The sequence below is a fragment of the Crinia signifera genome, chromosome 2, assembly GCF_055691185.1.
Source record: "Crinia signifera chromosome 2, ASM5569118v1, whole genome shotgun sequence".
In the NCBI taxonomy this organism is placed as follows: domain Eukaryota; kingdom Metazoa; phylum Chordata; class Amphibia; order Anura; family Myobatrachidae; genus Crinia; species Crinia signifera.
Window position 1 is genome coordinate 278974931 of NC_139218.1, and position 13126 is coordinate 278988056.

General features: G+C 44.9%; 1 protein-coding gene across 2 annotated transcripts in view; it reads left to right on the top strand.

Annotated features, from left to right (window-relative positions):
• The window catches only part of ARHGEF7 (Rho guanine nucleotide exchange factor 7), a 142802-nt gene that overhangs the window by 17459 nt on the left and 112217 nt on the right, over positions 1-13126 (top strand). The gene's annotated exons all lie outside the window — the stretch shown is intronic.

Below are 13126 nucleotides of genomic sequence, written 5' to 3' on the forward strand. Positions count from 1 at the left end.
GGGCACCCTCTGTTTTTTTATTCCCTACAATTCACTATTTTTATAAGATTTTGTTATCTTTTTTTATTATGGACTTTACATTAAACCAGTGATGGCTAACCTTGACACTCCAGCTGTTGTTGAACTACACATCCCAGCATGCCCTGCTACAGTTTTACTATTTGGCCATGCTAAAACTGATGTTTTGCAATGCAATGAAAGGCAATCTAGTACAAAAAGTATGTGTTGCGCATACTTTTTGAGATGTGCGTGGGAGCGCGCATCTCATCACACCCAGCTAGTTTACCGTGTATGGGCACCTCTAGAACTACATGGCCATATTTAGGGTGAGGGGGCCTGGACTGCACACCATAGCTTGTAATAATGGGATGTGCTTCCTAACTGATACTTATGCTAGCAATACATTGCTGAGCAATATATTGCCCAGTGTCTCCTTTTCATCAGCGACCAGAGATTGTCGCTGATGAAAGGGAACCTCTGCCGGGGGAGCCGCAGAGGTAAATAGCTGGTCGCAGGAGCAAGCTCCTGCGACCAGTGATTACAATGGGGCTGAAAACGGGAGCATGCACCCGGCAATTTATCGCCGGGGCACACTTCCATCACTGGCAATATGGTCGCCTGCGACCATATTCCCAGCGATTATAGCCCCTATCGCCCCCGTGTGTACACAGCATTAGTGTGCACCATACACCATTTTAATTTTTTATAATATGAGGTTCTTGGCATAGTATTTACCAATAGTATAAGCCTGCCCACCACTCGTCAAGGTGACCTTGTCAGACAGGTCCCTAACATTATCGGGGTTCACCTCTAGGCACCCCCCAGACCACCTCATTCAAACCACCCCAGGACACCACACAAATGAAAAAAAAAAAAAGATTAAGCAGAGTATCAGAGAGGTTATGTTTAAAAGAAAAGAGAGATGGCAGGGAGGTATCAGTGAAGTGCAGTATCAAAGTGTTAGGAAAGTGAAAATGACTGTGTGTGAAGTGTTACATATATAAAAAACAAACAAAGAGTGATGTAAATATTAAATGGTGGTGCCCCAAAGTGGTTCAGATGGAGCAATCTTCTCACACCAACTGCATGACCAGCCATATTCCTTCACAATGGCAATGGTTTGTTGATAGGGATGAGATAGACTGATACGCATGGGGATGTTACTTTTCTTTGTATTTTTGGAGGCTCCCGCAATGTCCTTGTTAGCAAAATTGAATCGCCATTTCTGACGATAAAACAGTACTAAAACCTAATTTTATGTCATGATCTATACATACTAATGGGGAGATCAGTTGTTGGTTGGGAATGTAGTGCCTGGGCTAAGTGCACAGGGGCTACTTGTCTAATTCCTATGCCTGATTGCATAGGACTAGCCGCATTATTGCCTCAGCATGGGGAAGAAAAAGGGTATTGGTCATAGGGTTGACAGTATGAAGATCAACATACAATATGTCGACCACTAAAAGTTGACAGGGGGTAGGTTGACAAATAAAACTGGTCGACAGGTCAACACAAGCTTTAGGTTGACAATTAGAATGTCAACCTGATTTATTCACTTGTTTTCCATGTCTGTTGACGTAATTCAACATGGACACCGTATCAGTGTGCACTGGTCCCCTTGCATGGCTCGGCATGCTTCGGGCACATTGCCTCGCTCTGTTCAGCACATTATTCTATTCCCCCTCCGCGCCTAGTGAGTGGTAGGGCATGTAACACCGCCTGTTTTCCCCATTGTTTTTTTTTTTTAAACTCATGTCGACCTTTTGACTGTCGATCTTCCTTCCCATTGTTGACCTGCTTGTGTTGACCTTCCGACCCTGTCGATCTTTAGTGGTTGACATAATGTCGCCCTTCATACTATCGACCTAGCCACCAAAATCCCCAAAAGCAGCCCTGTTTTCCAGTGGAAATGGAGTTGCGGTAGCCAATAAAGCTGTTTCCACTGAACCTGTGTGTTTTCAGGAGAACCTTGCTATTTATCAGACGATCCACATTGGGATTATAGGATTCCAGATATCAAATATAGTGTTACTTTGAGGGAAAAGGAGAAGGGTATTGTGTGATCCAAATTTGGCTTTTATGGGAATCAGAATAAAGTCTTTTTTTTTTTTTTATTATATTCAATCCAGTACAGCATCCAAAGAGTGCATCAGATAAGTCTTTCATTTTGTATATTGTTGATCATATTTAGTTTGACTGAAATGGTATTGTACACTTGTTCAGATTTACAGAATTAAGGCCCATACACACTGGGCGACTTTGAGCTGAAAGTGGCTCAAAACAGCAGGTTTGAGCAGCTTTCAGCTCAAAGCCGCCCAGTGTGAATGGCCTGGCGGTGAGCGCTGCTGCTCGCTCCGCAACATCGCCGGGAAAGCCGTTCATCTGCTGGTTATACCAGCAGACGAGTGGCTTTCAGGACGGCTTTGCATAGCACTCATTGGAAATATCGGCACACATTAAATATCCCCCTAAGTGTGATTTGACGCAAAACAAAAAAAGAATTAAATCACTGATCTGGAAAAACCATATAGCAGTACAGTGAGAGCAATACATTTAATTTTTTTCATGCAGAGTAAATACTAGCTTTATTATTAAACTGCAGTTTAGATCTGAGTTTGGACACACCCCGCTCACATTAATTACTCGCATTTTTGCTGTGCAACATGGTTTTGCTCAGATGCAAAGCTACTTCTTGCTTTAAGGCCCCCATACACTATGCGATATGGGAACGATTTCACCCGATTCGGATGAATCGGGCAGTGAAATCGGCCCAAATCGCACTTGTAGACATCCCCTCCGATCCGATGCACGGTCCCGTGCACATCGGATCGGGAGGTCGGACGGGCTGCACATAAGATTTTCCAAATCTTATGCGCAGCCCAGCCCCGGAGCCGTGCGGGGGACCGCAGCGGGCGGGGGATGCTGGCTATAGAGAGCCAAGCAGGGGGAGGCTGCATATGGCGCCGGGCTGGAGGAAGCTGTTGCGGTGGGGTGACAGCGGGAGGCGAGTAGGGAGAACTTGATGACATGACGCTGGCTGCCGGGCAGCGACGCAGCGGCGGGAGCCGGGACTCGGAGCAACAGAGAACTTGAAAAAAAAAATGCCCATAGAGATGACTAGCAAGCCATTGATTGGCTGAGACCTCTCTCAGCAATCAGCGATTGGCTGAGAGAGGTCTCAGCCAATCAATGGCTTGCTAGTCATCTCTATGGGCATTTTTTCCCTCCAAGTTATCTGTTCCTCCCGGCGCTGCCCGGCAGCCAGCGTCATCAAGTTCTCCCTACTCGCCTCCAGCTGTCACCCCACCGTAACAGCTTCCTCCTGCCTCTCCCTGCTCGGCTCTCAATTAGCCGGCATCCCCCGCCCGCTGCCGTCCCCCCGCACGGCTCCCTCCTCCTGCAGCTCCTCGGGGACTGCACTGCATATGATAAATCCATGCAATTTATCATATGCAAACCTTGGCACATCAAGTGCCTAATCGTGTGTCCCCCCTCCCGGGGAGCTGCAGGGGAAATCAGGTCCGACTTGTCCCTAGGACAAGTCGGACTAATGTATGGGGGCCTTATCTCCCAACTCAGATTGGTCCCGTTGTGGTAATAATGAGGCAGATGTATTAAGCCTTAACACGAGATAAATGCAAGGGTGATTCTGGGGCAGATTTATTAAGCTTGGAGAAGAGATAAACTGGAGATAAAGCAGAGAAAAGGTAAAAGAAGATAAAGCACCAGCCAATCAACTCCCAACTGTCTTTTTCAAACACAGCTGATTGGCTGTGCTTTATCTCCATTTACCTTTTTTCCGCTTTATCTCCAGTTTATCTCTTCTCCAAGCTTAATAAATCTGCCCCCCAAAAAAAGAGAGATAAACGTCCAGCCAATCAGCTCCTTACTGACTTTTTTTTCAAACACAGCCTGTAACATGGCAGTTAGCAGGTGATTGGCTGGATGTTTATCTCTCTGTATTACCCTTGCATTTATCTCTTAAGGCTTATTACATCTGCCCCAATGTGAGGAACATCATGCTAATGTTTTATGAGCAGAAATGAAAATGGTTATCCTGTCCAGATTTGCATTAGCTATACATTACAGTTACTGGTTTGTTCATTGGGATATTGCCACCTGGCAGCAGAAGTTAAGCTTGCAAGCATCCCGATATTCCACTGAAAGGCAGGGGAGTGAGCCTTTACTATCACCAACTTGCTCTTTTTGGAAGGGCAGTCCTTTGCAGTTTTAGCTATTAATAATGCTGGTCCGTACCAGATAAGTAGCAGTATGTAATGTGTTCTAATGTGATGCATAGTACATCCTGACAGGGACACTTTTTAAGCCAAAGCTATTTTATAGTTTCCTGTAATTGCACATATCAGGAAAATATTTCCTGTTTGGAAGCCGAAAGAACAGGTCTTTCTGGAGCTGGCAAAGTACCTTAACTCAGAGATGGCATCAAACTTTCATGAAAGGTTCCTCTTACGAAAAACCCATTACTGGTAGATGGGAAGTCTGAGAAGTTATTGGGACAGTGCTTTATGATGACCCGTTCATTGGGTTGAATGGCATTGGGAGCCGGGTGGATTGTTTGTGCTCGTTTTTAGAGGATTGCCGGAATTTGTGAGAAGCGGAGCAGCAGGAGCTACTATGCGCCAGAAACAGCTAAGCACAGCCTGGGAGAATGCATCGGAGACAGCTTTGGCAGCTTTAGTATTTGAAAAAGCTGGATTCCCTGTCAGTCACCTAGCGGGTTCAGAGCGGATACAGTGCACTGCAGAGGCTTTATAATCTATAGGCGCAGACCTGGCAGTATTGGAACCCCAGGGGACTAGAACCCAAATGCACTTGGTTATATCCATAGCCGTATAAATCCTGCTGTGACTAGATGGAGACCATTTGGACTTCAGCAGGAGATGTAAAGCATCTCCTGCTATTAGTGGCTATTGAAGTTTGGAACATAAAGCACAGCATTATCTGTGAGCCATCTGGATACTCATGGAAAATATTGACTCACCAAAATATCTAAAAACCTCACGTCGACATTTGCACTTGTTGGCCTTTGTTTAATGTCAACTATGTGGCTATAGACTTTTTTGGAATTGACCTAGACGCTGTCAACCTTTTTGCTGTAGACCATGAACTAACCCGAAAAGAAAGAAGAGTCTGAAACACTTGTTGTTACCTTCATGGTACAACCATCTAAACCCTATCCTTTAAGCCAGGCAGATAACTATTTTACTGTATAAAGTCTAGAAGAGCCTGATAGTCCACCAGAGCAGGCTTAGCAGAACTGGTACCTAGTACTGCTAGACCGGGGATTTACCGCATTTTCACTGGGGTGTTGACCCAGGATATTCCCGAGTTGACACCAGTCTCACTGCATGGGTGTGGTGTCTTTAAGACTAGTGCTTGGCATCCGCTTGCCATTCATTTTATTTTTCATCAAAGGTTACATACCACATGTCACACATTGGGTTTCCAGGCCCCATTTCCAGTCATAATGCTGCTGCTTCCTGGGCCTAGGGGCCCCTGAAGACACCATTGAGTCTTGTATCTTCCAATCAATCTAGCATTAGCTACCCCAGGAAACCATCGGAGGATAGGGCTAACTAATTAAGGCTGTTCTTGTAAGTTGACTAGTTTCAGAACAACTTCATTAGTGTGACCTGGTGTGCACTGGTTCCACAATCCATTTAATGCAATGCATTTTAGTACCGGAATGTTGATTGCTATGTACTCGTAGTGTAAGCACAGCGTGATGCATTCTACCCATCAAAATTATATTACTATAGTTAATGAGAAACTCAATCCAGCAGGTGTCTACTTTCTTCTCCAAATGGTGTGGAGGTCCTGCAGAACTTCCTCACTATTCAGTAGATGGCACACTGTATCCGCAGCGTTCTGTTCAGTCAGCACAGTGCTTCCTAGCTTTGCATATTGCCTGCAACTGTTCCATACTAGAATGTACAAGGCAAACCATTCCATCACCTCCCACATGAGCATTCTGATCAGGCCTTCTAGCTTTCTACACCTGCCTAATATTCAAACCGACCTTCCTGGACAAAGTTCATGAACAACCCCAGAGACCTGCCACCACATTTGTGACACAGTCACAATCTGAACTAAATCTTAGAAACACTCTCTACAAGAACATAGTAAATATTATTAATATAAAAATTTGGATGGGACAGTCAGACCAGTATTAAATGTAAAGGTTCTAAACTGCTTTTCAACCCAAAAAGATTCTGTATGGAGGGCTTTTAAGCTATTCCTTTTCTACTAGGTCAGAACTACTGGGACATGACCTTATTTCTGCTAAAGGCCATAATAGCTCAGGCAACAGAGCAACAGCGTCCAGATGAAGGATCCTTTAAATCCTGACAGAGCTCCCTTCTTCCCAGTACATGTTTCAGCTAGAGAAACCTAGCTATGGCTACCCCTTATTTCTCTGGGTGTTCCGCCAGAGAAATGGGAAGTCTAACAGAGTTTAGTTCTGGCATTCTTGCAAGAGCCCACAATTTCTATGATTTAGCACCGTTTTTAACAATAACATTAGACGGGGTCACAGAAATGTATGAGGATAATGGTCCGAGAAGCAAACTCAAGCCATGTATGTACTTTAGAACTGAGGGCTGAACAATTAGCTCCTCTATCTCTCTTGTATTTAAGGAGATATGAAATGTTCTCTATTTAGACAATAAGGGGTTATTTATTTGGAGCTGAATTTTTTTCACAGTTTGCAACTTTTTTTAGGTAAAAATTCAATTCAACCTATTCAGTTAAATTGCTGTTTTTTTGTATCATGACAAAAATCGAACACGGTCGAAAAATACAAAGATCGTCTAAATTAATCATTATTATTTTTACACTGCATTATAGATCTCACATTATAGATCTTACCACCTGCAGTGCACATGGTTTTGTCCATCTAAGAAGGATTTTGTCAGAAAGAGTGAACTAGAATAAGGCCCTTTCCTGATGCAGTTTCAACCCCTGAGAAAAGTGAAATCTGCAAAAAAAATACTTTAAAAATGGGCAAAAATTGGGATGATCTGAATACCCCCCTATAACTTCTATATAACTTCTATATAACTTCTATATAACTTCTATATAACTTCTATATAACTTCTATATAACGAGAATCATTAAATATTCCTATAGATTGTAAGCTTGCAGCAGGGCCCTCCTACCTCCAAGTCTGTCTGTTGTTACCCAGTTTGTCTTATCACTGTCTACTATTGTAAAGCGCAATGGAATCTGCTGCGCTATATAAGAAACTGTAAATAAACAAATAATAAATATTCCTTTGCATTCAAATTTTGGGCATTTGTCATTGGACTATGGAAAGGAACATTGTGCTAAAAACAATACACATGTTGAGAAATTTCTAGCCTCTGGAATGTGTAGAATTCTATTCTATGTCTGGCAATAGGCTATGTACTGGTATGAATTATTGAACTTCGTTCAGCTTTGAAAAGCTGGCCATATTAAAATACTGAGTAGAGGGGGGTGTTTGCAAGGAGCAAACCAAAAGACAAATGTGCCTTTTTGGGCGCACTCTTTATTGTAAAAATTTGATATGATTACTGCATTAAGACATGCCCAAAAAGGCACATTTGTCTTTTGGTTTGCTCCTTGCAAACACCCCCCTCTACTCAGTTACAAATACTGAATGTGTTGGGCGCACCACCAATCCATGACTACTTTAATTTAATAACAGTAGTCCAACATATTGGTCAGACTTATGTTCTTCATACATATATTAAACCTATGCATCAGCCTGTGCGGATCCATACCCCCTTTTATTTGCATATTAAAATACTACAATGTAAAAAAGGTGAAATATTACTTAAATTTCAAAACCAGTGTCAGTAGAGTTTAAATACTGCATATTTTTGTAAGTTTCAATATTGTATTAAGGCCAGCAGAATGCACTGCAAAATACATGGCTAAAGTTCTGTTTAGTGCTTTACTGCCAACTGCCAACATTTCTATCAGTTTCTGACATTTGAAATAAGTTTCATAATGATTATATATTATGACTCCAAGCCTTATGATTGCACTAGCTGCAATTATTAAATTTATTTGTATATGTTGTTGTCGAAGACTTAAGGCCCATACACACTGGGTGACTTTTAGCTGAAAGTCACTCAGAACAGCTTGTTTGAGCGGCTTTCAGCTGAAAGCCGCCCAGTCTGTATGCCCCAGCGATGAACAGTGAGCGCTGCTGCGCGCTCCCGCAAAATTGCTGGGAAATCCGTTCATCTGCTGGTTATACGGCTTTGAGAACGGCTTTGCATAGCACTGTGTTATGCAAAGTTGTCCTCCCCCTCCTTCAGCGCCGGGCAGGGGGAAAGCCGCTCAGTGTGTATGCACTGAGCGGCTTTCCCCCCAGCGATGTAACTGATCATCGCTGTCCATACATGCTGGGCGTAGTCACCCAGTGTGTATGGACCTTTAGCTTATTTTATGCTCCTATTCCCTCCAGGATCTTTTTTAACCTATCTCAAATTCATTTGGGGCATCCTTGAATCCCCCTCTCTCCACATTAATGCAATCTACAAATCCTGTAGCTTCCTACTCCGCAACATCTCCTCCACACCGTTAGTCCTTGCCCCTCTAGACTACTGCAATATTCTACATTCTGGCCCTTCACTGAAATCTATTTGAAATTCATCTTCACTTCCTATATTTTTGCTCTGTACTGACTTCTCTCATTCATTGACTCACCTTCTCCAGTGCACTGTTATTAATAGCCACTGACTTAAGCAATTCAACAGCAAATAATTGCCACTTCTCCATTCTGCAGATGACTGTTCAGCATGTTGGATTTTCACAATTTCCTGAGCCAATCTATTTCCCATTTCTGACCCAAAAATGTCCAGAATGGGAAAGTCAGAGACTATCAGGGAATAAAGAGTCACATATAACCGGTTCCTATATTGCTGCTAGCATGTCTAGTGATCAGGAAGCAGAGCAGATTCCCCACTACTGCGTTCATGCGTAGCAGGACTATCTGGCCAGGAGGATGTGCATGATGGTCTCTGTACTACTTACCATATTTCTACGGGCCCTTCACCTGCCCCTCAGGCGCAACAGCCTCCATGGATGGCCTTTACTCGGTTGTTGGGTACTTCAGTAGACCGTTTGACACCCGTCACTGGTCCAGCACCCCCAATGCCCGCGCCAGTTACTTCACAATAGTTGGATTCATTGTCCAGTACAATGCATTCTTTGACTCAGACCCTGGTGTCCCAAAAGACACCCTTAGCTACTACATGGGGTTCAAAACAGCCAGCGTCTTCTCAGTCATCCTTGATGACCGACACTACTGAGTAGTCTGGGAGAAGGCCAAGGATGATGAGGCAGATACCTCTGAACGGGAACTAGAGACAGAGGAGGATAGATCTACCGCGGTAAATGTTACTGAACATTTAACCGCTATATGGGCAGTGCTCCTGTCTGAGGAAGACGAGCTGGTTCCGGTACCAAAGAAAATAGATGTGTTTAAATGACGTAAAGTGATTAGATCTGAGTTTCCACACTGCTCACCTTATGGAGGTATGGAAATCCTCGGGGAAGAAATTCCCGATACCTAAAAGGGTAATCTGTCAGTGTCCTCTCCCAATGGAGGATTGTAAGCTCTGGGAGAATTGACTGCCTGTGGACTCCCATCTGACTCGCCTAATTAAACCCTCCGTTCTACTGGTCACTTCTGCAGCTTCCCTTAAGGGCATGACTGACCGATGCCTGGAGCAGTGTCTAAAGTCAGTGTTTAGCCTAACCAGTGCGGTTACCAGGTCTTCCATTGCAGCGTCTTGGGCGGCAAGGGCAATGCAGGATTTGGTTAAAATCATTGGAGCTGAACTTCAGGAGGATGTTTCAAAGGAATGTGCCATGTATTTGTCACATGTTAAACAAGTCATTGCATACATCTCTGAGGCAATGATGGATGCTGGTCAGTTAACTACTAAGTTCTCAGCGGTCTCAGTGCTAGCTAGACGCATGCTTTAGTTACACTCGTGGAAAGTGGACACTGAATCCCAAGCATGCTTTAGAGGTGTTACTCTTTTAGAATAGAATAGACTCAACTTTATTGGCCATGTATGCTTGCACACACTAGGAATTTTTTGTGGATTTACAGTGCAGCATCAAGCAGGTATGAAGGGGAGGGGGGGGGGGGAGTAGGCAATACATTAAAACATTATATGTGGGGAACACATGGCCTCCGAGCTGCACAGCGCCTAGGCAGCCATCAGCGGCGCCACTGGTCACTGCAGCAGCCAGGTAGGTAACATTAAGCAGAGACAGTACAGTGATCACATAGGGAGCACTTACCCACTGAGCTGAACATTGCCTAGGCAGCCATCAGCGGCGCCACTGGTCGCTGAAACAGCCAGGTAGGTAACAATAGAGGCAGAGACAGTACAGTTATCACACAGGGAACATATTTGGCTGAGCTGCACAGCTCCTAGGCAGCCATCAGCGGCGCCATCTTAATCATGCTGCTCAAAGGCAGCAGTAGTAATATTTTTATTTATGTAGCACTTTTCTTCCAAAGCTGGCACACCCTGCCAGCTGGTTGCTGGCAGGGTGTGCAACCACAGAATACATGCTTTGCATACAGTGGGGGCAGAGGTATATGATGAAGATCATGGTAAAGAAACAGCAAAACAAAGAGTAATACATAGCTTTCCTCAGCTCAGAGACTGAGACAGATGGTAGTTGCCGTCGACTTGGCGACTTGGTTCAGATGGCAGGCAAGCCTTGAGCAGGCTTCTCAAAATTTCCCATTTTCAGGAGATGACCTCTTCGGGGAGGAGCTAATTAAAATTGTAGCCTCCCTGGCAGCAGTCAAGACAGCTTGTCTAGCATCTGCTACTATCACTCACCGGGCAATGAGTAATACTTTTAGCCCCTTTTGTCCTTCAGGAAAAAGTAAGGGACAAGCGTTTGGCAGACAGGCGGTACAAGCAAAGTCAGCCAAGCCTAAATCAAGGCAACCCAGGGCAGCTAGACGGGCCACCCCCTAAACCTGACAAACCCACCACCTGCCTGGGCGGGCCTCCCTTCCTACACACAGGAATGGCGTAGGACTATGTCCAATGCCTGGGAGAGAGAAGTGGTGACCCATTGGTATGTGGTGTCCTTAAAGGGACGTCCCCCTCAAGAGTTCTTCCTGACAGATCTTCCAAAAGATCCACAAAACAACGACTGCCTACAGCAGGTAATGGAATCTTTACTACAATCCAGGGTAATTATACCAGTGCCTCCACATCAGCGAGGGCAAGGATATTACTGGACCCTATTCTTGGTGCCCAAACCAAATGGGTCTTTCGGGCACATACTAAACCTAAATCCCTGAACAAATTTGTGAAGGTGTCAAAATTCTGCATGGAGACTTTGAGAACCACTGTATTGGCAATGGAGCAGGGGGATTACATGGTATCCTTAGACATCCAGGATGCGTATCTGTATGTCCCCATTGCTCAGTCCCATCAGTGGTTTCTTTGCTGTAACATACTGCCGCAGCTTTACACCCTTCCGTGTGGGTTGGCCACAGCACCACTAATCTTTACACAGATTATGACGGTCATGACGGCCTCATTGAGGCGTCAGGGGGTCAGAGTGATCCCATACTTGGACGATCTTCTACTTCTTGCCAGTTCAAGGGAGACACTACTCAGTCCTCTTCATCTCACCAAGAACTTCCTTCAGAGTCATAGGTGGCTGATTAAATTGGATAAAATCTGCTCTGGTTCCGTCCCAGCAGATGTTACACTTGGGAGCCCTGCTGGACTCCGATTCCCTGAGGTTGATTCTTCCTCTGGACAAGTGCCAGCAGCTACAGGCCAGGATTCGGTACTTCATTCGCCTCCCCAGAGTCACTTTGCATCAGGCTATGGCTATTCTCGGACTGTTGGTGTCGACATTCAACATGGTCGAGTGGGCGCAATTTCATTCTCACAAGCTGCAAAGGCTGATTCTGACCAGATGGGATGGGCGTCCTCATTCTATTTGTTCCCGAACACCATGGAGGTTCGGTCGTTACTGACATGGTGGCTCAACAAGGTTCATCTGAGGATGGGCAGACCCTTTTGAATTCCACAGTGGGTTCTCCTAACCACGGACGCAAGTCTGCGGGGCTGGGGAGCCATAGTAGAATCCCGGTCCTTGCAAGGCAGGTGGTCTTTGGTGGAATCCAAGCTGTCAATAAACATACTGGAACTAAGGGCAATATTCAATGCACTTGAGTTGGCTTTCATAAATCACCAGGGGGTATGAAGAGTGTAAAGACAATGAAGGAAGTATCCAAGATACTCCAGTGCGCCGTGTGCTATGTACCAGCCATCTCAGCGGTGTTCCTCCCAGGAATTTTAAATTGGGAGGCTGACTTTTAAAGTCGCCAGGACGTACACTCGGGAGAATGGTCTCTTCACCACGAGGTGTTTCTTCTAATAACGGATGTGGCACTCCGGATGTGGATCTTCTCGCTACAACCACAAGGTGTCACTGTTCGAATCCAGAGCTAGGGACCCGCAAGCAGCATTCACGGATACTCTGTCCATACCTTGGAATTTTCCTCTTCCATACGTCTTTCCACCAGTGTCACTTCTTCCTTGTGTGCTAAGGAAATTGAAAAAAGAAGGGGAAAGTCTAATCCTAGTGACTCCAGCATGGCCCCTGAGACATTGGTTTGCAGATCTACTTCCTCTGTCCGAGCTCCACCCTTTCGGCTACTGCTACGTCGGGATCAGTCAAGGTCCTTACCTGAATCCGGACCTGAATAGGTTAGCTTGACGGTGTGGCTCTTGAGACGGCTATCTTAAAAAAGAATGGCTTCTTTGAAAAAGTAGCCAAGACTATGATTCAGGTTTAAAAGCTGTTTTCAGTGCGAATCTATTATAGGTGTGGCACACCTATTTTTCTCGGTGTAAAGCTAAAGGTTATGACACCCCACCGTTTACGGTGGCAAGACTACTGGCCTTCTTACAGAGTGGCCTTGATAAGGGCTTGCATTCAGCTTCCCTAATTGCATTTAGCTTCCCTTAGGGTACAGGTCTCTGCGCTTTCGGTATGGTTTCACAGACAAATTGCGTCATTACAGGATGTACTTCCTTTTTTCAGGGTGTACTCG